This window comes from Sturnira hondurensis, unplaced genomic scaffold, assembly GCF_014824575.4.
Source record: "Sturnira hondurensis isolate 20B ecotype Veracruz unplaced genomic scaffold, ASM1482457v3 Scaffold0018097, whole genome shotgun sequence".
NCBI lineage: Eukaryota > Metazoa > Chordata > Mammalia > Chiroptera > Phyllostomidae > Sturnira > Sturnira hondurensis.
The window spans coordinates 3,916,158-3,939,951 of record NW_028090728.1 but is presented as its reverse complement, the minus strand read 5'-3'; the positions used below and the strand labels follow the sequence as shown (position 1 = coordinate 3,939,951).

The window sequence follows — 23,794 nt, the reverse complement described above, 5'->3', positions numbered from 1 at the left end:
GGCATTAACTCCAGAATATGTATTCCAGGATAAAGCCAGCCTCTGCATGTGACCATCATCTTTCACTTGTTGCATTTACTTGGATGTATTTCATAGTTCCTGCTATGGACTGAATATTTGTTTTACCCCCAAATTCATGTTGAAACCGAATCCCCAATGTGATGCTATTTGGTGGTAGGAGCCTTTGGGAGGTGAAGAGGTGATGAGGGTGGAGCCCTCATAAATTGCATTAGTACCCTTATAAAAGAGACCCTAGAGAGCACTCTTGTCCCTGCCACTGTGGGAGGACACAGAAGAAATTGGCGGTCTATGAACCAATAAGTGGACCCAAATCTGCCAAACCTGCAGTCACCTTGATGTTGGACACCCTAGTCTCTAGAATTGTGAGAAATAAATTTCTGTTGTTTATAAGCCATTCAGTCTTTGGTATTTTTGTTATAGCAGCCAGAATTGACTAAAACAGTTCCTAAGCTTATCTCCAGGTTCACCTAGGGCAGAACTTGGGTCTGATTCAACAGATTTCAGAGCTGCTACAAAGTGGCTTTTAAAACATGTGAACTTCAGGTGTGCAGTGAGAGTGGGTGATGGGGACCCTGGCCCATAGGGTCTATGTGTTGTGGCTGTGACAGACAAATTCACATGGACTACAGAAGTCCTGTGGAGAGAAAGGGATGGCATGGCTGCTCTCTAAGAGAAAGAGAAAGAGAGGGCGATGACCCTTGCCTGGACAGGCTTTTATTGCTTTTCTGGGCACATTACATGGAGGATGGTCCTCATTTACCGTGCACAGGTTTGCTTAGGGGGTTACCTTTTACAGAAAACAAAGGAGAGGATGTTGCTAATTACATCAGAGAAGAAGGATATTTGCAAATGCAAAGGGAAAAGTGGTTGAACTGGTTACACTCATCCTTGGAAAGTTTAGCATAGATTTTAGGAAGTTATTATAAAGGTATGCAGTAAACATTTTCTGCCTCAATTCAGGGTGAGGGAGTGTTAGTAAAAGCAAGCCTCATAGCAGCCTAGGTACAATGCAGGCCTGATTCCCCATGGGAGAACCTATTCATGGGTGTGGATCCTGTGTGCTGGATCCTCAATCCCCACTGGCCTTTCCGAGTGGGGGCTAGGCTACATTTCCCATGGCATGCGGAATGGTCCCCTACAAGAGGGGATGCAGTGAAACTAGGGTGCCAATGGCCCCTATGGAGCTGGGCTGAAAGTGAGGAAAGAGATAGATTACCACTTTTGTCTGGAGTTTAGTGGGTTCTGGATAAGTCAGTGTTGGGAGAGGCTATCTGATGTGGCCTGATCATTCCTGCACATTCCTGAGGGGAGTGCCCAGAATGCAAGGCCCTGAGTGCTCTTTGACTGGGCTGTTTCTCAGAGTTGTATTTTAGCAAGGAACCTTGAGGGGTGAGGTATTCCCCCAACCTCCACAATAAGAGCAAGCTTTCTATATAATTGGTAAATTCTCTGAGTTCAGTGTTTCTCAGCTGCAATGCAAGCTCACCGCATACATGGGGGGCTGGTATCTACCGGGTCCCTCTGCATTGCCCTCCAGGGGAGGGACTTAAGGGCCTGCATTGCTCATGCTGCTTGTTGTGCCATGGGTAAAAAAGCCTTGGTCTTTAACCCACTAATGCTTAGATGAAATGTTGGTCTTCTGCCAACATTCATGAAAGTGTGGCAGGAGAACTTGTTAGCCTGCAAGTAGGATAAAATTGCAGACTCTGCTGAAGAGGAGAATGACAATATCTCAGCTGGCTCAGAAGGCCTTCCCGAAGGCCCCTGTTGTTTTTGGTGGTGAACTGGCCTTTCACCTCATAGCTGCCTGGACATTTCCTGTGGACTTCTGGTCACTTACTTATACCCCCAAGAAGTCCCTTAGAGGCAAAATTCAGGCCAGATCACTGCCAAAAGATGGGCCTTTTTTAGACCTCATGCTGGAAAGGTCTCATTACTATTGACTCCATCTATTTGCTCCCTCACCCCTCAGTGCTTCTAAGCAAAGAAAACCCAGGGAAATGGGAAAGGAATGAGGAAGGCCCATGTGGCCTTGACCTGTGTACTTTTTAGAACTTCATTTATTCAAACATTCAACATACTCATTGCTGAATGTTTCCAAAGTGAATCACTGTTTTAGGAATAGCAGAGTAAGACAAAGCTGCTGAGCATAGAAGAAGCAAGAAGATTTCAGGCTAGAAGCCGTAGGCTTTGACCCCCTAGACTAGCATTTGTGACCTCACCTAAGTTACTGAATGTCTTGGAAAATCAGTTTTTCCTCATCTACAAAATGAAGCAACATTAGAACATGAATCTCAGCGTGGCTTCGGTAACATGGAAAAGTGTTGAACATGTCGCATTGGCCACAGTTGCCTTTATCTAAGGACCTAAGTTCCAAATATGTCTTAAAATTTACAGTTGTGAAATTGGAGAACTGGAGATGGGGAGAGAAGCTGGGGCTAGATTGAGAATAAGGAAATAAGAGAAGAGCCAAGGATACCAGATAAGGCCCTTATACAGCCAAGCCTCTTGTGGTTTTAATGACCCCAGTGTTTTTGACAGCTAGAACTAAATAATTTAATTCTTAATTAGGATATAGGTGTAGAGGTATAGTCTTTAACTACATGTTTCAATTGCTTTGGTTGTCATGTAGTTTACAGTCAAAGAATTTTTTTAAAATGTGGCCCAGGCATGAAACAGCTCTGGTCACCAACACAGACACCAAGCTAGGATAAACAAGGACTGTAGTCTGCTTTGCCCTTGACTGATACACAGGAACACCATTTGGTGTCTCCTTGCCTGTTGCCAGGGGGGCTTGTAGTCCAAGATTAAAAAGTATGTTAGTCATGTTCCAAAGGATGGCCTGTAAAGCAAGTTTCGGGAGAAATGTTTAAAAGTACAGTTTGTCTCAGATAACAGAATAATGTAACCAGTTTGGCACAAAGCAGTAATAACTTAAACAATGTGATAGTTATACAATGTTTAATTTCTGATTTTTGCTTTAAAGACATCACTGATGCACAATTACAAGATATTTTGCAGAATCTGGGTTCTTCAACCCAGCACCCCCTCACAATGTAATTTTGCGCTGCTCATGTACTGTTTCTTTGTCACGCAGGAGGAAGTAACTCCAGGGCCACAGGGAGTCTGATACAGAAAACTTTTCTGTGGCTAAAGAAACGGACTTTTCTCTAGTTTTCTCTGAACCTTGGCCTCTCCTACCAGCTTATTCCCTAGCCACATAAAAAACTCCCTGTGTTGCTTTTTGGTAGAGATGGATTTGAGACATCTTGCTCTCTGTCCTCTCACCTTGATCAAATCAAATAAACCTTTCTCTAACTCCAACCACCTGTGTTTCAATGTTTTGGCTAACTAGTACATGGGGTACGTGAACCTGAATTTTGGGAGGTGATCCTGCAACATTCGGAAGTCAAAGGTCTCAGCACTCAATTTTATAATTATTTCAATGCCACCCAGAATATGGATAAAACACTGAGTGAGAGAGCCTTACACTCAGTGAATGCTTTATTGTTTTAATCACATATCACACGTTGTTGTGGAGACACCACTAATAAATTCATTACAAGGACTCAATTCCTGAGCCTTATGTGGCATCTCTTGGCCTGGCACCTTTGGGAGAAGGTTGTGATAGAGTGAGAAGGTAGGTTTTGAGTCTTTTCCTGGTGGACCATTGTGACTGGAATCACCCCAGCTCCTGGGTGTCCTGAAGTTGGCTACAGCCTAATTTTGGAGTGGGGCTTGCAGGGCCCTGGGGCCCTTTGTCAGAGCCAAGCTGGTGATCTCTTGAATGTGGTGCACGGTCCTGATCCCGGATTTGATAGCAGTGCCAATCACCTGTGGGTGGGGCCTGTGCTCCCTTGGAAGCCCATGCACCCCTCTGGCCCAAAGAACTCCTGGGCGCAGTCCACAAACTGGTAAAGAGGGATCTTGGGACAGCCGCCCATGTCACGGGAGTCCAGGCTCCAGCGCCTGGACGTGGTGAAGGAGCACCAGGTCCGTGGCTCCTCCCTGGGTGTGTGCGGACCATGGCCCGGCCTTCCAGGACTACATGCACCACCGCATGCACTGTGCTGCGGTGAAGAAGGTGGAGTGGTTGTCTGCGGTGGAGGACACCAGGATGAGGCCCATGTCTCCGGGGAAGGTGTGGCTCTGCTAGCCGATGGCAGCTAAGGCTAGCGGTGCTGGACCTGTCCCTAAAGATGCCTTCAGGGTTCCAAAGCACTGTGAGCAGGTCCGGACCACCTTGCCAGAGTGGCTGTAGTGGAGTGATCGCAGGACATCTTGCTTGTTAGGGTACAGAAACAGGAGCAGCAGGGCAGTCTGGGCCGTGCTGGCCAAGACCACATAACAGGTGGTCAGACAAGTCTTGGGAAGAACAGGGTGGGGGGTTGGGGAGATGATGTGAACTTGGTCTCCGAACTACTCGGCCTCTCCCTCTGGCAAGTGGAGTCAGCCGTCCAGGGCAAGAGGGCAGCGTCCACTGCCTGTGAGAGCTGGTTGAAGGCCCTGGTGATTTCACTGAACTTGAGCACCGGCAGGCAAAAGAAAGAAGGGAAGCGGGCTAATGCTCAAGGCTGTGCAGAGGATGGGTGGTTCTGACTGGATGAAGGCTGAGCCCTGTGGGGACTGGAGGGCAGGCCCCTAGCTCCAGGCAACTAGATAAAGGTGCCACATTTGGACTGACAAATCAGAAAAATTTATGCCCTCTGGGCAGATACAGCTCCTTGCAAGAGCTCCAGGTGTGCAGCATAGGTGTGTTTGGCTCTCAGTGTTCACCTCTACACAGGGCTCTGGCCAAGGGGCTGACAAAGACCTAGTGCTCTCACAGGCCCTCTCAGCTCCTTCCATAGTGTCCTCAGAGAACACAACACTGGGTGACCTCAGCATAGCAGGCACCATTAAGATTCTCCCGCTAGACTTGTTTAAAGAACTCTTTCTTCTGTACATTCTCCCTTTAAGACAGTCCTTGGCTTGGTCCTTCACTTCGCCCTCCAGCCGCAGCAGCAGCTCGACCTGAGCAAACTGAGCACCGGTGACAGCCCCCCTCAGGAGAGCACTAGATCACCTTTTCCCTCGGTCATGCCATGGCCACCTACAGACAGAGCTGAGCAGCCAATGTGTATCTCTCCATCGTATGCTGACCTTGACAAAGCTGCCAAAAGATATTTTCAACAGAGGATTTGGTTTGGGGTTAGTGAAACTGGAATTCAAAACAAAGCCATGCAGTGGCGTGGAATTCTCCACATCTATTACAGACACTAGTAAAGTTATTGGGACCTTGGAGAGCAAATATAAATGGTGTGAGTGTGGTGTGACTTTCACCGAGAAATGGAACACTGATAACAGTCTGGGCACAGAAATTGCAATTGAAGACCAGATTTTTCAAAGTCTGAAACTGACATTTGATACCACCTTTCCATCGGACACAGGAAAGAAAAATAGTGAAATCAAGTCTTCTTACAAGAGAGAATGTATAAACCTTGGTTGTGATATTGATTTTGATTCTGAGGGGCCTGCGATCCATGGTCAGCTGTCTTTAGTGATGAGGGCTATCTTCCTGGATGCTAGATGACTTCTGACAGTGCCAAATCGAAGCTGACAAGGAATAACTTTACAGTAAGCTACAGGGCTGGAGACTTCCAGCTACACACTAGTGTCAATGATGGGACAGAATTTGGAGGTTCAATATATTAGAAAGTATGTGAAGATGTTGAGACTTCAGTGGACCTTTCTTGGACATCAGGTACCAATTACACTGGCTTTGGCATTGCAAGTAAATATCAGTTGAATCCCACTTATTCTATTTCTGCAAAAGTCAACAATTCTAGTCTAGTTGGAGGGGGCTGCACTCAGACTCTGAGGCCTGTCTGAAGCTCACGCTATCTGATGGGAAGAGCATTAATACTGGCGGCCACAAACTTGGGCTTTGCCTGGTGCTGGAGGCTTAGTCCAGCTGAAAGAAACCTCTGGGAATGGAAATCAGAAGATTCGATCTTAACATATTTCCAATATGACCAGAAGGCTTTTTTCTCTCTGAGAAGGTGAACAAAACAAAGGATGAGCTAAACAAGAGCTGTGTTGTAAATATTCATACGGTTACTTGTTAGCAGGTTTCTAGTTGAATTCACCATTTTTCTTGTTACCTGTGCTGCCTTCTAAATGCGCCATCTACCAGTAATGAAACAGACCTTTATGAAAACTGTAGGGAAAAAGAAGACAGTCTCTGGCTTGAATTTTTTTTTAAAGATTTTATTTGTTTATCTTTAGAAGGGAAGGGAAGGAGAAAGGGAGAGAAATACCAATGTATGGTTGCTTCTCATGCGTCCCCTGCTGGGAACTGGCCCCTGCTGGGAACTGGCCTGCAACCTAGGCCTGTGCCCTGACTGGGAATCGAACCGCAATCCTCTGCTTTGCAGGCCCGCGCTCAATCCACTGAGCTACACCAGCCAGGTCTGGCTTGAATTTAAATGGATTTACACTGAATAAAAACTCTGGAAGGAAGGAAAAGATGCTACTGGGAAAGGAGAGGCCTGGATGCTCCCTCAGCTACTGAAGGCTAGTAACATTCATTGCACTCTTGTAACTATTTACAGCCTATTTTGTCAGAGTTAGGTCACAGGACCCCAAGGAAGAGTGAATCCCAGTTTATTCTGTCTTGTTGCAGACTGCTCAGACAGTGGCCATGGGTTTGGTGGCTGAAGTTGGAAGTTAGCTTTGCTGATAGATTTGTGTAATAGGAGAGGAGGTGAGGCCCAGAGCAAATCAGGTATGCAAATCAGGTGTATGTAGTCAGAGGTTCTCAAAGCTGGGTTCCTGATCAGAAAGCAGCAGCAGCCTTGGGAACATATCAGAAATGCACGTTGTCAGTATCCCAGCCCAGATCTAAATCGCTGACTCAAGGGAGGCATGACTGTCTGTTTTTAACGAGCTCCCCAGTGATTCCATTGCACTCCCCTTTTGAGATTTTCCCAGTCATTTTATTTAGAGAGGGGAAGGGAGGGAGAAAGGGAGGGAGAGAAACATCAATGTGTGGTTGCCTCTTGCATGCTCCCTACCCCTGCAACCCAGGCATGTGCCCTGACTGGAAATCAAACAGTGACCCTTTGATTCACAGGCTAGCACTCAACCACTGAGCCACACCAGCCAGAGCTGATTCATCTAATCTTTCTTTCCACCACTGTCCTGATTAGTAACTGGTTCACCCATGCCCATTTTCCCACTTCCTCACCCCACTCCCCACTGGGGTTCCTGGGAGAACACCATGTCATGAAGGATCTCCAGAAAGACCTTAAAGTAGCCAGTGTCTGTGTTCAGCTAGTTCCCAATCATCTGCATGGCCCAGTGGCTCAGGTTCTCCACTTTGATCAGGTAATCCTGTGGCCAACTGACAACCACGCATAGGGAGAAAAGGCAGGGGAGTCAGACTGTCCAGGAGCCCATGCAAGAGTCCTTGCTTCTCATCCAGGGACAGTGGGGAACAAGATAGAATGGCAGGTGCACAGTCGGCTGGGCCACTGATGCTGCCTGGCACATTGGGCTCTGATAGCGCTAAATTGCTCTCTTGAATCCTCACCACGGGGAAATAGCTAATACTCAGTGCTATATTCACACTCTTCTGAGCCTTTCTTTTGTATAATCCTAACATATAATCCTAAAAAGCTACTTAATACGCCTGTTTCAGATGGGGAAACTGAGGCCCAGTCTTCATATCTGCTTGTAAGTATGTTGGGATTAGCCTAGCTTCGCTGACCTGCACCATATGGTCTGGGCCCTTGCACTGACCTGGGAGGAATCTGGTACCTAGTATTTTTTCTCACCTTGCCCTCTCCAGCACCATCATGCCACAGTCCTGGCCAGCCCACCAGGAGGTGACCCTGCAGTTCTGCTTCTGTGTGTCCATCACAGAAGATTGTGCCTTGAGCTTCGTTGGTTCTCTTCTCCCAGGTAAGGACAGAGTGTACACAACAAAGGTGTTGAGGAGGGCTTCACCAGTTGGGGTGCCAATTGTCTGTCTTACCCAGGGCTAAAGGATGTCCAGGGCCAAGTTGGTATTCTTGTCATCAGTGCATGCAGCCTTGAATGCTGGACACTCAGGGAGCAGGCTGGACAGGGGACTGTATTTGGAGATAGGGCCTTTAAAGAGGTATAAATTTAAAATAAGGCTGTTTGGGTGGGCCCTATGCAATCTGACTGGTGTTCTTGCAAGAAGGGATAATTTGAACTAAAGGAGAGACACCAGGGATGTGGGCACAGAGGCAGGACCATGTGGGGACACAGGGAGAAGATGGTCACACACATGTCTAGGAGGGAGGCCCCAGAAACCCACCCTGCTAACACCTAGCTCACAGGTGGCAAACACAAGGCCTGCAGGCTGAATCCAGCCCTTCACCTTGTTTTATGTGGCCTGGCACCTTGTTTCTACCCAGCAGTAGTGCCGAGTTCTCACTTAACTGTTAAGGAGTAGTTACATTTATACAGTCCTAAAATTACACTTGGCCCTTCGAAGGCAACTGCGAGGCTGATGTGGCCCCTGGTGAAAATGAGTTTGACACCCCTGATCTAAATCCTGGACTTCAGCCTCCAAGACTGTGAGAAATAAATTCCTGTTGCTTAAGCCTCTCAGGCTATGCTATTTTGTTGTAGCAGCTTGAGCTGACGGGTGCAATCTGCTTACAGCATTTCCTTCTGCATTTTTTCCCCCAGTGGAGGAGAGAGAAATTGGCTGTGACCCCTTGCTCTTGGGTCAGACTCCCCTACCCACCTTTAAAAAAATGTATCTTCACATTTTATGTGTATGCACACAGGCAATGCAAATGTACTCTTGCTTCCAGTCTCAGGATGTATGTTTAATTCTGGCCACCTTTTCCCCTTCATATAGTGGCATTTGGAAAAAGAAAATACAGGAGAAATCATTTGTATGCCTCTTGTCTCACCCTCCCTCCGCAGAAACAGTTTGCTGTGACCCCTTTGATTCTGACTCAGTGAGATGTAAGGTGGTTGCTCAGTCTCCTGTCTGCTTTATGTTGGACCAGCAGTCAATCCCTTTGCAGGAGCCTGGCTCATAATGGGCACATTGGTGGAGGGATGGACCAATGAACAGATAAATGGATGGAAAGACAGGTAGACAAATAAATACATGGGTAGATGAGCAGAGGTAAGAAAGGATGTAGGAAAGGACATCGCAGGACCTCCTGTGTGCCTCCCTCAGGGCCCTGCATTTTATGTAGTTTCCAGGTTTGGGAGCAGTGCCCAGCCCAGACACTTTCTTTTGTCTACCCTTGCTCTGTCTCTGACCACTCTTCTGAGAACCTGCTATGCTTCTCTCATCTCCCTCTACAAATCTGTTTGTCTGGCTTTCTAATTTGTTTTACTGTAAGCACATACACTTTAAATTCAGCCATTCTCTGCCCTCTTAATTCACCTACTCCTTCTTTCCTCAAGGAAGGGGAATGGGCTTATTTTTCTTCTGAGGAAGTGCAATCTGACACATCTTGAAGTCACAAATCTGTGCCCCCTGTGATGCTTGTGTTTTAATGCCAGAGCTGTTTTGATGAAAAATGGAAATCGTGAGTAATCTAGTCTATTGCTTAGCCCTTAAAGAAACCAGAAGGTGCACAGCTGGGCTTCCCAGGAAACACAAGGGCTTAGAGTGGTGGAAGTTTGCATGGATTTACTCATACTTGGATATATGCTACCCAGCCCTGGAGAGCCAGCCCTTGGGGCACAGGGCTCCATCCTCACTGAACATGAAAGTAGAACAAAGTGCCTCTGAGCTGGAGGAGCTGTCACAACTAATACAGTCTTTGGTGTCACACAGAAGAAAGCAGCACACTCAAGGAGATTAAGTTGGCCCTGGTGCCACACAAATATTTATTATTTGCAAAGCTAAGTTATTTGCACAAGCCCACAGCCCTGTGCCCTGCTATACACCCATTACCCACCCTAAGCTAATCACCCATAACCTTGAAGAGCCACTTCATCAGCCATCTGAGGTGAGGTGATATTGCTGAGTATCTTGGATGCCTGCCCTGCAAGCCAGGGGCTGGGTCTGCTTTTCCCACCCTGGTTTGGCCTATGCTTGGCACAGATGCAACCCCACTGCACACTTAGTGACTATTTGCTGAATAAATAAATAAATGGACAAATGAGTGAGCAGTAGATATGGGAGCCACACATTGTACTTCAAGATGTTTTATCCTTTGTCCCCTCCAAAACACATGTGTCAGATGACATGTCTCCATTATTGGTTTGGAAAGCAGGGTCACCCAGGGCCCAGAGGCAGGGCAATGGGTGAGGCTGCCCAGAGCTCTGGCCTGGCAGGTCCCCTATGGGTTCTCCCATATGGTTTTTGGATCCTCAGGAGAGGGCTTGCTTCAACAGGCTGGCTCTGCTGGGCTCTGAGGTCTGTCTGAGAGATGTGGGCAGAGTCAGGGGCTGTATTCTCCTCTGCCTCTGAACTTTGCAGCTTGTACACTTTTAATTACGCCCTGATATGGGGGTCTGTTAGGGTGACTGTGGGGTAAGCAGGCACAGCCCAGTGCTCTCCTCTTCACTTGTTGCTACACCTGCTCCTCCTTGCCTTCTGTGCCAGAATGAAGTGGACTCTTGCCTTGCTAGTTTCCTTGGCTGGAAACCCAGGAGTACATTTGAGTCTTCCTTCTCCTGTGACTCAGGTTTTCCAGCCCCCTTGGTTCTGCCTCCCCAGGGCCTCTTACAACAGCCCCTACAACTTCTGCTCTAAGGCTTCCTCCCTCTCCTGGCCCAGGTGCCCTCTCCACGCCGCACCCCCATGCTCACTGCCTCTGGCCTCACACTTCTGGCCTTCTCTCTCCCTTGGCTTTTGCCAGAATGACTCTAAAAACAAGTCAGGTTATGGCAGCCCCTACCTTGGCTACTGGCATACTTTTGCCCTCATCTCTGTTAAAGGTCTTTTTACATAATGTGTCTTCTAGTCTGTGAGCTGTGAACTGCATGATATCATGATATCAGGGCACTTGTTTATTTGTCTGGGATGCCTCTTGGAGTGCCAGCAATGCGGTCGTGCTCAATCAATGAATGCAGGAGTGATGTGTGGGGCTGTGTGCCCCTCTTGGCCAGCAGTGAGGGCAGAGGACCATAACACCTTCTTTCTTCTCTGAATTCAGATAGTGTTCTTGATCTCCCCTTCATGTCTTCTTAGGACTTGGATCTTCTCACAGTCCCCCTCTCTCCCTGTCTTCCTGTGCTTCAGGAAGTTTAGGGCACATTTTTCCACTTGGGGTTTTACTGTGGGTGTGAGCTCACAATTTCTGCTCTTCTGGCTTCCCCATGCATTTTTGTTCTTTGTGCACATTGCTGTCTCCAAGGGCTCAAGTTTGCTGTACTTTCTGCAGCCCTCTGATTCTGAGAACTGCCACCTTCTTTTGTCCTACTCTTTGCTGGGTGGTGAAGGTTTAGGGTTTTCTAGGGGAGATGGGGTAGCATGGAGGCCAGGTACAGAATGGGCTAGAGAGAAGGGGTAGGATTTGCCTGGTTATAAAGTAGAGGTTGGGCCCTGGCCTGGTGACTTGGTTGGAACATCATTCTGTGCATCAAAAGGTTGTGAGCTTGATTCCAGGTCAGGGCACATGCAGGAGGCAACTGATTAGTGTTTCTCTCTCACATAGATGTTTTTTCTCTCTTTATTTCTATCTCCCTTCCTCGCTCTTTAAAGTCATTAAACATATCCTCAGGGAGGATTTAAAAAAAAGTAGCCCTGACTGGTGTGGCTCAGGGCATTGGGCATTATCCTGCAAACCAAAGGGTCACCAGTTCAATAACCAGTCAGGGTACATGCCTGGGTTGTGTACCAGGTCCCAGTTGGGGTGCATTAGAGGCAACTGATTGATGTTTCTCTCACACTGATATTTTTCTCCCTCCCTTTTCCCCTCTTTAAAAATAAAATCTTTCTTTAAAAAAGTGGAGGTTTGTGAGCAAGAGTAAATGCATCAACATGTTAGCACTGCTCTTGGCACAACAGCTTCACTGTGTACTCTGCAGCCTAGCGCCATGAAGGGGTGTTTCAAGGTTGGCAGCATTCAGTGATCATGTCTCAGACCTTTCTAATCACCTCCCAAAGTGCCCACCTGCACCCCTACCATCATGCACAGCAACCAGGGGAAAGAGAGTTTCATTGCAATGCAGATCTTTGCAGATAGCCTGGAAGAGTCTGTCCCACCACCTCATTATTACCATGCTAGGTTCAGCTGGATCCAGCTAGAAAAGAGATTGCTTCCATTAAGTCCCCTCACAGCCTGAGTGGTCCCTCCCCTATGCCCCAGGCAAGCATGTAAGGTGTTCTTTCCTCATCTAGGGCAGGTCACACCCCAGTACCCCTATCTGTCCCGCCCTGTTTATGTAAGCCTATAGCACCTGTCATGGGGTCTGGGGGCTATCCATGTTGTCTTGCTGATGCCCAAGAGGAGCTGCATGTAAAAATTCTCTTCGTAAACTTTGATAATGATAGAATCTTCTGCCTCTTTTGTAGGTCTCTTGTTCTCAAGAAATTTTATGTAGGAGCGACTTTCCTCGCAAGTCCCCCCTTGTGCCACAGATGAGAGTAATTATGCCTGAGACATGATGTGATCTGCTTGGGGAGGAGGGGTGGCCAGTTTCTCAGGGGAGACAAAGCCAGCGTCGGCCAGTTTCTCTGAGGAGAAAAAGGCCTCGAGCCCCCTCCTCCAGGGTCTTTTATTCAGTTTTAATACACAGGAATACAGGACAGAAGGATCAAACAGTAGATAACATTTCAAAGGAATCTGAGGACACAGTATGAGTCAGAGTCTGTCAGGAACAGAGTTTTAGGGTTTCCTGCTCGAACCCTTACATATGAATGAAAGCACTCTTAGCAGAGCAGATTTCACAGGTTTATCAGCAAGTATTTGTGCTGCCAGATTTTCCCCCAGGACACACTCTAGCAAGGCAAGGAGCTGCACCCCTCCTCAACAGGTATTCAGGCTTAAGGGAATTAGAGCCAGGAAGCACTTCTCCCAGAGAACATGGGGACTTGGGCTATGTCAAAGCCGGGGGGTGGGGAGGAAAGAGTCCATTGCTCCCTTTTTGTTGCAGCCCCATCCCCCAGTCCTTCTATGAAGGCCTTCCAGGTGATCGAGTCTGGCTTAGGTTGCCCCCCCACCATGAAGGGTCTTACCCATCTTTGATTCCGACCAAGTTTTGGCGGCAGGGAGAGGAAACTGAGGGACTGTTTGCTACCAGAGACAGGCTTTGTCTCCTGCGGCTCACATTCTAAAGGTCATCCCTCACCCTTAGCCACGAGGGGTAGAGATACAATTCCTAGAACCAGACAGAGCAGTCTACAACAATTTTATAACTATATAGTGAAACTGGAAAAGTCAGCATTCATGCTGACTTCATTATTTTGCTTTCTAGTCACTATGAGAACCAGAACAAGTAAGTAGAGGCAAGGTTTGATTCTTTATGGGCACTTTATTCAGATGCCAGGGGTCTGAGAATATGGCAGGTTATATACCTTAAAAACCATTTCAACATCTCATCTCAAGCCAAGATGGAGGTGTAGGTGGAAACACTGTGCCTCCTCACACAACCAAGTTTAAAAACAACAAAGTTTTAGTAACAAAAACGCAACCAAAACACAGAAAATTGAACTATATGGAAGTTCGACAACAGCGAACTGTTCAGCCAGACCGGTAGACCAGGTGAAGGAGCGAGCAGTGAGATGGACCGCACAGGCCCCAGAGGAAAGCAGTGGAGGGGACTGCCATTGGCCCTCTTTGACCCTGGGCCCACATACAGCATCACAACCTAGCCACTGAGTTGCCCCGCCCTGGTGAACACCTAGGGCTCTGCTCCTCATACATAACAGGTATGAACAGACCAAATTATGGCTCAAGAACTCAAAGCCCCAGAGCCAATAACTCTAAGTGACCAAAAAATAGCCAACCTATCAGGTGCACAGTTCAAAACACTGGTGATCAGGATGTTCACAGAATTGGTTGATTTTAGTCACAAATCAGAGGAACAAATGAAGGCTAAACCAAGTGAAATGAAGCAAAATGCTCAGGAAACCAAGAGTGACGGAAAGGAAACTGGGACTCAAATCTATGGAGTGGACCACAAGGAAGAAAAAAATGACCAAATAGAAAAGCATGAAGAAAAAAAAATGAGGAGAGGCTTAGGAACCTCCAGGACATCTTTAAACATTCCAACATCCGAATTATAGGGGTACCAGAAGGGGAAGAGGAATAGCCACAAGTGGAAAACTTACTTGAACAAATAATAAAGGAGAACTTCCCCAGTCTGGCAAAGGAAATAGACTTCCAGGAAATCCAGGAAGCTCAGAAAGTGCCAAAGAAGTTGGACCCAAGAAGAAACACACCAAGGCACATCATAATTACATTACCCAAGATTAAAATGAAGGAGAGAGTCCTAGAAGGAGCAAGAGATAAAGGGACAGTCACTTACAAAGCAGTTCCCATCAGACTGTCAGCTGATTTCTCAAAAGAGACCTTACAGGCAAGAAGGGGCTGGAAAGACGTATTCCAAGTCATGAAATCCAAAGACCTACATCCAAGGTTGCTTTATCCAGCAAAGCTTTCATTTAGAATGGAAGGACAGATAAAGTGCTTCTCAGATAAGGTCAAATTCAAGGAGTTCATCATCACCAAGCCCTTATTATATGAAATGTTAAAGGGACTTATCTAAGAAAAAGAAGGTAAGAAATATGAACAGTGAAAGGACAGCAAACTCACAGTTATTAACAACCACACCTAAAACAAAAGCAAACTAAGAGGACAGCTAGATCAGGAGCGGAAACACAGAAATGGAGATCACATGGAGGGTTAGCAACAGGGGAGTGGGAGGAGGAGAAGGGTGGAGAAGGTACAGAGACTAAGTGGCATAGAGGGTAGGTAGAAAATAGACAGAGGGGAGGGCAGGAATAGTGTGGGAAATATAGAATCTAAAGAACTTGAGACACATGGACATAAACTAAAGGGGGGAAATGGTCGGGGAGGGGGTGTGCAGGGTGGAGGGGAATGAAGAGGGGGAATAGGAACTGTAATGGCATAATCAATAAAATATATTTTAAAAATTTAAAAATTTTTCATCTCAAGCTGATCTTTTGATAAGAAGAAACAGGTAGGTAAGGGGTATGGATCAAAGGTTAATCAGACATGAGTTGCAGTCCATGGGTGATTTTCCTATACATCTTTATGTTGATCAACAATTCTTAATTTTTTTGAAAAAAATTATTTTAATTGTTGTTCAAGTACAGTTTTCTGTCTTTTACTCCCATCCCAGCATACCCCCCAGTGCTCCCTACCTCCCTCCCATTTCCACCCCCCTTAGTTTTTGTCCATGTGTTTTTATACTAGTTCCTGTAGACCGAACTTCCCCTTTCCCCCTGAAATTCTCTCCCCTCTCCCCTCTGGTCACTGTCAGCTTGTTCTCTATTTCAGTGTCTTTGGTTGTATTTTGCTTGCTTGTTTGTTTTTTGTTTAGATTGCTGTTAAAGGTGAGATCCTATGGTATTTGTTTATCACTGCCTGCCTTATTTCACTCAGCATAATGCTTTCCAGTTCCATCCATGATGTTGCAAAGGGTAGGAGATCCTTCTTTCTTTCTGCTGCATAGAATTTCATTGTATAAATGTACCATAGTTTTTTGATCCATTCATTTACTGATGGGCACCTAGGTTGCTTCCAGCACTTGGCTATTGTAAATTGTGCTGCTACGAACATTGGGGTGCATAGGTTCTTTTGGATCGGTGTTTCAGGGTTCTTACGATATAATCCTAGCAGTGGAATTGCTGGGTCAAAAGGCAGATCCATTTTTAGTTTTCTTAGAAAATCCCATACTGTTTTCCATAATGGTTGTACCAGTCAGCAATCCCAACAACAGTGAGCTAGGGATCCCCTTTTCCCCACAACCTCTCTAACACTTGTTGTTCATTGCTTTCTTTATGATGGCCATTCTGACCAGTGTAAAGTGGTATCTCACTGTGGTTTTAATTTGCATCTCTCTGATGGCTAGTGATATTGAGTATCTTTTCATGTGTCTCTGGATCCTCTGTATGTCCTCTTTGGAGAAGTGTCTGTTCAAGTCCTTTGCCCACTTTTTAATTGGGTGGCTCTTTTTCCTAGAGTGGAATTGTGTACGTTCTCTGTATATTTTGGAGATTAAACCCTTGTCTGAGGTATCATTGACAAATATGTTTTTCCATAAAGTTTGTTATCTTTTTTATCTTAACACTGCTTTCTTTAGCTGTGTAGAGGCTCTTTATTTTGATGAGATCCCGTTTGTTTATTCTTTTCTTTCTGCCCCTTGCTCTAGGGAACATGTCAGTAAAAATGTTGCTGTGTGAAATATCTGAGATTTTCTTGCCTATGTTCTTCTCTAGGACTTTAATGATGTTATAGCATATATTTAAATCTTTTATCCACCTTGAATTTATTCTTGTGTCTGGTATAAGTTTGTGCTTCAGTTTCATTTTTTTTTGCACGTAGCTGTCCAGTTCTCCCACCAGTGTTGAAGAAGCTGTATTTACTCCATTTTATGTTGCTGCCCTTTTGTTGAATATTAATTGCTCATAGAGACTTGGGTTTATTTCTGGGCTCTCTATTCTGTTCCACTGATCCATGTGCCTATTTTTATGCCATTACCAGTCTGATTTGATTACAGTGGCTTTGTAATACAGTTTGGTGTTTGGTACTGCGATTCCTCCTACTTTGCTCTTCTTCCTCAAAATTGCAGCAGATATTCGGGGTTGTCTGTGGCTCCATATAGGTTTTTGAAGTGTTTGTTCTATGTCTGTGTAATATGCCATTGGCACTTTAATAGGTATTGCATTGAATCTGAAATTGCTTTGGGTAGTATGGACATTTTGATGATGTTAATTGTTCCAATCCATGAACATGGTATGTGTTTCCATGTGTTTGTGTCCTCCTTGATTTCTGTCTTCAGCATTGTATAGTTTTCTGCATACAGGTCTTTTACCTCCTTGGTTAGGTTTATTTCTAGGTATTCTATTTTTCTTTTTGCTATATCAAATGGGATTTTTTTTCTTGATTTCTGATTCTACTGTTTCATTGTTGGTATACAAAAATGCCTTTGATTTCTGGATATTGACTTTGTATCCTGCTGTTTTGCCAAATTCATTTATTAGGTCAAGCAGTTTTGGAGTGGAGTCTATAGAATTTTTCATGTACACTATCATGTCATCTACAAATAATGACAGTTTTGTTTCCTCCTTTTTGATTTGGATGCCTTTTATTTTTTTTTTCTTGTCTGATTTTGTGGATAAAACTTTCAATACTATATTGAACAGAAGTGATGGAAACGGACAAGCTTGTCTTGTTCCTGATCTTGGTAAAAAAAGCTTTTATTTTTTGCCTGTTGAGTATAATGTTGGCTGTAGGTCTATCATATATGGCCTTTATTATGCTGAGGAATGCTCCCTCTATTCCCACTTTGCTGAGTGTTTTTATTATAAATGGGTGTTGTACCTTATCAAATGCTTTTTCCACAACTATTGATATGATCATGTGATTTTTGTCTTTGCTTTTGTGTATGTGATGTGTTACATTATGTGATTTGCGAATATTGAACCATCCTTGCATCCCTGGGATGAATCTCATTTGATCATGGTGTATGATCTTTTAAATGTGCTGTTGGATGTGGTTTGCCAATATTTTGTTGATGATTTTAGCATCTATGTTCATCAGCGATATTGGCCTGAAGTTTTCTTTCTTTGTTATGTCTTTATCTGGTTTTGGGATGAGGATCATGCTGGCTTCACAAAAACAGTTTGGGAGTCTTCCATCATTTTGGATTATTGGGAATAGTCTGTGAAGAATAGAGTTTAGCTCTTCCTTAAATGCTTTGTAGAATTCTTCTGTGAAACCATGTGGTCCAGGGCTTTTGTGTTGTAAACCACTCTGCCTGGTTTTAGGAATTGTATCTGTACCCCTTGTGGCTAAGGGCGAGGGACGACCTTTGGAGTGCCAGCCACAGGAGACAAAGCCTGTCTCTGGTAGCAAATGCTACCTCAGTTTCCTCCCCTGCCCCCAAAACTTGGTCAGAAGTCAATGACGGGTAAGACCCCTCACAGCAGGGGGCAACCTAAGTCAGACTCGATCACTTGGGAGGCCTTCATGGAAGGACTCAGGGGGCTGCAACAAAGAGCAATGTACTCTTGCCCCCTGGATTTGACATAACCTGAGACCCCATGTTCTCTGAGAGAAGCACTTCCTGGCTCTAATACCCTTAAGCCTGAATACCTGATGGGGAAGAGTGCAGCTCCTTGCCTTGCTAGAGTGTGTCCTGGGGAAAATCTGGCATCACAAAGACTTGTTGATAAACCTGTGAAAGCTGCTCTGCTAAGAGTGCTTTCATTCATATGATAAGGAGGGTCCGAGAGAAAATGAATATGTCTCCCAAAGTTTCTACAACTCTCTTCCTGAAAGACACTGACTCTGACTCATAGTAAGCCCTCAGATATCTTTGAAATGTTATCTACTGTTTGATCCTTGCTGTCCTGTATTCCTGTGTATTACAATCCAATAAAAGGCTATGGAGCAGGGGGCTTGGGGCCTTTTTCTCCTGGGAGAAACTGGCCATTGCTGGCCTGTCTCCCCTGAGTAACTGGCCACAGCTCACCTCTCCTCCCCAAGCAGATCATATCATGTCTCAGCCATTATTCACTTCCATCCATGGCCCTCTAGAGAGAAGTCACCCCCACACTTTTGTGTGTCTATCTTTGAAAATGTTCCACGTGCATTTGTGCTCCCTTGTGTGTTACTTCCTGTTTCTCCCGTGTTGCCTTTAAGATTCTCTCTTTGTCTTGGAGTTTTGCCATTTTAATGATGATGTGTCTTGAAGTGGGCCTCTTTGGATTCCTCTTGATTGGGACTCTCTGTGTTTCCTGGATTTATGTGACTTTTTCTTTCATCAAATTAGGGAACTGTTCCATCATTACTTTTTCAAATAGGTTTTCTATCCCTTGCTCTTCTTCTCCTTCTGGCATCCCTATTATTCAGATATTATTACATTTCATATTGTCTTGCATTTCTCTTAATCCTTCTTCATTATTTCTGAGCCTGCTTTTTTTTTCTTGCTGTATCTGTTTTTTTTCCTGCTTTGTCCTCCAACTCACTGATCCAATCTTCTGCTTCAACGATCCTGCTTTTGATTCATTCCACTGTGTTCTTCAGAAATTGTATTCTTCATTTCCTCTTGGCCTTTGCTTATAGTTTCTATTTCCTTTTTCATGTTGATATAGTTTGCAGTGAGTTCATTGTAGTTCCCCTGTAGTTTCTGGTAGCTCATTGTGAGTTCTTTGAACTTCCCGATAACCAGTGTTTTGAATTCAATATTTGATAGTTGATCTGCCTGTATTTCATCTAGCATTCTTTCTGAGGCTTCCTCCTATTATTTCATTTGGGGATTGGTTCTTTGTTTTCCCCTTGTTTGTGAGAGTCTTCTTGTTAGCTTCAGCTTCTTAAATTGATTTGTTCTGGCTCCTGGGTTTATGGTGTGAACTTCTGTGGTAGAATTCCTGTGAGATTTAGTGGTGTGGTCTCCTTGATCTCCCAAGCCCACTGGTCTTGGGCTGCCCTTTAAGTTAGCTCTGTGTTTGTCTTTTGGTTTTGATTGTTGTTTGGTCTTTCTTTTGTGGGTTCTTTCCACCAGCTGGTTAACTGATGGTCCCTCTGTACACAACCTGTTTTTATTTGTTGTACTGGTGAGAGCATGTTGTGTTGAATCTAGTTCTTCTGTGTGTACAAGGTTTTGAGGATTGTCTTTGCTCATGTTCAGTTTTTTGCACTGGGTAGTTTCTACAGTGTTTAGTTGTATTTCTAGATAGGTCCTGGATCGAGGTTTGTGTGGTTTCTACTTCCTCCTTCTCCTACTTCTGTTGTTATCTGTTGGTGGTTCCTTTGTTGTTGGGTTTTCTCTTCCAGTGGGTATCCTGGTGTTCACCACTTCCACCTACTCTGTTCTTTTTGTCATCATTTCGAGGGGGAGGCAAAACGGTTTATGACAGCAGGAGAGTATTCTATGATATTTACAGTAGCAGCTTATAGGGAAGAGAGAGAGGAGAACTTTAGGCTATGTATAGTGTTAACTGTAATCTTCAACCCAACTAGCCACTTTTAAGAAAGGATGGAAAGAAGATAAGACTCTTCTTTGGGAGGGAAGGCTTGTGAGTTGGATGTAGAAAGCAGTGAGGTTGTGGGAGGTCAGATTCTGAGGTAAGGTGAGAGTAAAGGATAGTAAATAGGTGTAGTATGTGAGAGAATAGTTAACCACTACAGTAATAGAGTTCAGGAAACTGTGAAGTAGGCTAAGATCTGGTGGGGGTGATGTGAAGTATTTACAGTTGTATGAAAAAGCTATTATTTTTTTTAAAGATTTTATTTATTTATCTCTGGAGGGGAAGGGAAGGAGAGAAGGAGAGAAATATCAATGTATGGTTGCCTCTCATGAGTCCCCTGCTGGGAACTGGCCTGCAACCCAGGCATGTGCCCTGACTGGGAATTGAACCGTGATTGTGTGGTTCGCAGGCCCGTGCTCAACCCACTGAGCTACACCAGCCAGGGCATTATTTACAATAATATTATAGCAACAATCATATGACAGAATATGTGTGATCTGGATAACATGAATAGGAGGTATAGAACTTTGAGTAGTATGCTAACGGAACACAGGTGACATGAAGTATAGAAAATTAGCATTACACTGTGGAGGAGAGAACAGAGGAAACCTGTCAAATGATACAATATGACCAGCCAAGGCAAAGAAGACTATACAGAAAGAGGAGGAATACAAAGATACTATTAAAATAAAATATGTAAGAAAAAGAAAAAATAATACAAAAATGTGGTAACTCGTAGTTTCTCTGCTGTAGCAAAGTGAGATTTGTCTCTCTGTCTGTACTGTTGGGATGGCCCCTCTTTGGGTCTTACTGTGGTCTTTTCGTAGTTTCAAGTTTTTTGTCTCACTTGTGGGTAAAAAAAAGGCAGTAGAAGGGAGGAAGAAGTGGTAAGTTTGTAAAGAAAAGAAGAAGAAATAAAACAAGAGAGAAGGAAAGAGAGGAAAAAGGTATTGAAAGATAAAACAATAATAAAATTTAAAAAAAGATTAAACAAGCAAACAAACAAAGAAACAAACACCTCTACTTGCTTTCCTGCTGGCCAAACCAGTTTTTCTGGTCTCACTGGCTGCAGCAGGCTGAGGGCCTTTCTTCCTTCCTGATGTGTACCCGGCCAGTCTCATGAGCACTCTCCCAAGAGCTAGTCTGGCGCCTCTCTCTAGTGCCCCACGCAGGGGATCTAGGTCCTCTTCTGATCACTCTTTTTTAGGGTGTCATTGCCATGGTTGGGGTGTGGGTGTACACACATGGCCAGGCTTCCTGGGTCCCGCAGGTCTGGGCGCAGACCCTTTCCCGTGCTATGGGGAAATGCCAGGCCTTTCGCCCAACCTTGGAATCACTGCCAGGCTGGGTGGGGAGTAGGCCAAGCACTGTTGTAGGAGGATCCCCCAAACAGTTTACTTTTGGAGAGATTCCTTCCACTCAAGCCTGCCCAGCATAGCCGAATTCTCCAGCCAGACCAGGGACTATCAGAGTCGGATCACAACACTGTGCCTCTCAATTCTTCCAAGCTGGCGACCACAGACTTCGCTGGTGATCATGGCCCCTTGTCCTTATTCCCCTCTCTGCAACCTCGAGCACCAGGTTGGGTGTTGCCCAAACCTTGCTTGGCTAGGGAGGGAGGGAGATGATGACCCGGCTCTCTCCCAAGGGCCTTGCAGCAGGCCCCGGGCTCCCAAGGAGTCCATGGTAGACCCGTTAGGCACCGGGGGAGAGCCAAGGCCGCAGCTGCTCCTGTCTTTGCTCTGGTCCCTGAGACCCTACTGTCCTGCAACTGTCTCCTTACTGTCTGGTTTTTCAGTGTTTGCTACAATTTCTGGTCTCTTATTTTCATATACAAGAGGAACTGGGGAACTGTTGTCTGTTTGCTCTGTTCCTCCGTAAATTGGCCAGGTTATTCTCCCATATGTAGGGGTAAGTGGAATCTGTTCTATCCTACTCCATCCATCCCACTCCATCACCATCTTCCCCCGCCTTCAAATAAGTTTTCAATGCCTTGTGCTCCCTCTTCTTCTTTTGTTACCCCTATGATGTGAATGTTGGTATGCTTGATGTTGTCCCAGAGACCCCTTAAAGTATCCTAATCTATTTTTACTTTTGAAAATTTGTATTGTTTGGATTGGGTGCTCTCTGATATTTTGTCTTCCAAATCACTGATTCGATTCTCTTCTTTACCTACTTTTCTTCATATCTTCTAGTGTATTCATCATTTCAGTTATTATATTCTTCATTTCTGACTCTTTTTTATGTTCTCTATCTCCATTTTTGTTTCCTGTATCTTTGTTGAAGTTCTTACTGAAATGATTATTTTAAAATTTCTTTATTTTTCAATTGCATTTGACATACAACATTGTATTAGTCTCAGATGCATAACTCAGTGAACAGACATTAATAACTTACTAAGTGATCATCCCTATAAATCTATTACCCATCCCAAATCATGCATAATTATTACAATGTTAACGACTATGTTCCTCACTGATATTATTAATTATCCTTTTTTAAAAAAATATGGAACGCTTCACGAATTTGCGTATCATCCTTGCGCAGGGGCCATGCTAATCTTCTCTGTATCATTCCAATTTTAATATATGTGCTGCCGAAGCGAGCACTATTAATTATCCTTATAATCAGTGTTTTAAACTCTGCATTTAGTAGATTACTTGTCTCTATTTTGTTTAATTTTTATTTGAACTTTTGTTCTGTTCTTTCATTTGGGACATGTCTCTTTGTCTCCTTATATTGGCCGCCTCGTTGTATTTGTTTCTATGTAATAGGTAGATCTATTATGTTTCTTGGTCTTGGCAGAGTAGCTTTATGTAATAGGTGTTCTGTGGGTCCCAGTGGTACAGTCTTGTTACTGAACAGAGGTCCAAGGTGGGGGGTGCAATATTTGGCCCACGGAGGAGTGCCAAAAACTGCTACAGAACAACAGGGGCCCCTCCCAAGGACAGTATACTAATACTTACTGGGCTCTTCTGTCCACCACCAATTGGAAAGACATCTCTCAGTGCCAGAGACTTGTGAAAAGGAAACAAAATGTTTATTTAATGCTATTCAGGCCTAACGCCTCCATTAAAATATCAAAGTCCTTTAGGGTATACACTTACACACACACACACAGAGCACTCCCTTCTCCCCCTGTCCTAAGTCTGGGTACCGTAAATTGGGAAAAGAGCACACGTCCATTTTTCCAGGCCACTTTTATCGTCAGCTGTGTTGACCTTCCAAGCAGGATCTCCAATTAATCCAGAGTCATGCGGCACCTTCCACTGGCAAGAGTTCTTTGTACCAAGTTCCAGTCAAAGTCTCTCCCGCTTTCCAGGCCATGTGGCCAAAGGGAGCACCCCAAAGCCACGTGGGCCTCTACTACCAAAGCTGCAGGGGTCCGCACTCCACCAAAAGCGCCTGTCTTTCTTTTTCACCTGGCCACAGGGATCTCCATTCTGGCAAAGCTGCGTGGTTTTTCCTTTCACCCGGGAAAGAGGAGGTCTGCACTCTGCCAAAACCATATGGCTCTCTCTTCACCTGGCCAAGAGGGGACCCTTACTCTGCTGAAACCGCATGGCTCTCCCTCAATGGCTGCAGGGGTCTGGGTTTAAATCCCCATGCCAATCTTCCTCT

The 23,794-nt window shown here is 45.0% G+C and overlaps 1 non-coding gene and 1 pseudogene across 1 annotated transcript; one reads left to right on the top strand and one right to left on the bottom strand.

The window, feature by feature from the left end:
• The first annotated feature begins 5,057 nt into the window (after positions 1 to 5,057).
• Positions 5,058 to 5,969, top strand: LOC119002765 (voltage-dependent anion-selective channel protein 2-like; annotated as a pseudogene).
• A 16,706-nt stretch (positions 5,970 to 22,675) lies between these two features.
• On the bottom strand, positions 22,676 to 22,782 carry LOC119002820 (U6 spliceosomal RNA). The gene has a single exon (XR_005069816.1). It is a non-coding gene; the product is annotated as a U6 spliceosomal RNA (small nuclear RNA).
• Between the last annotated feature and the right edge of the window lie 1,012 nt (positions 22,783 to 23,794).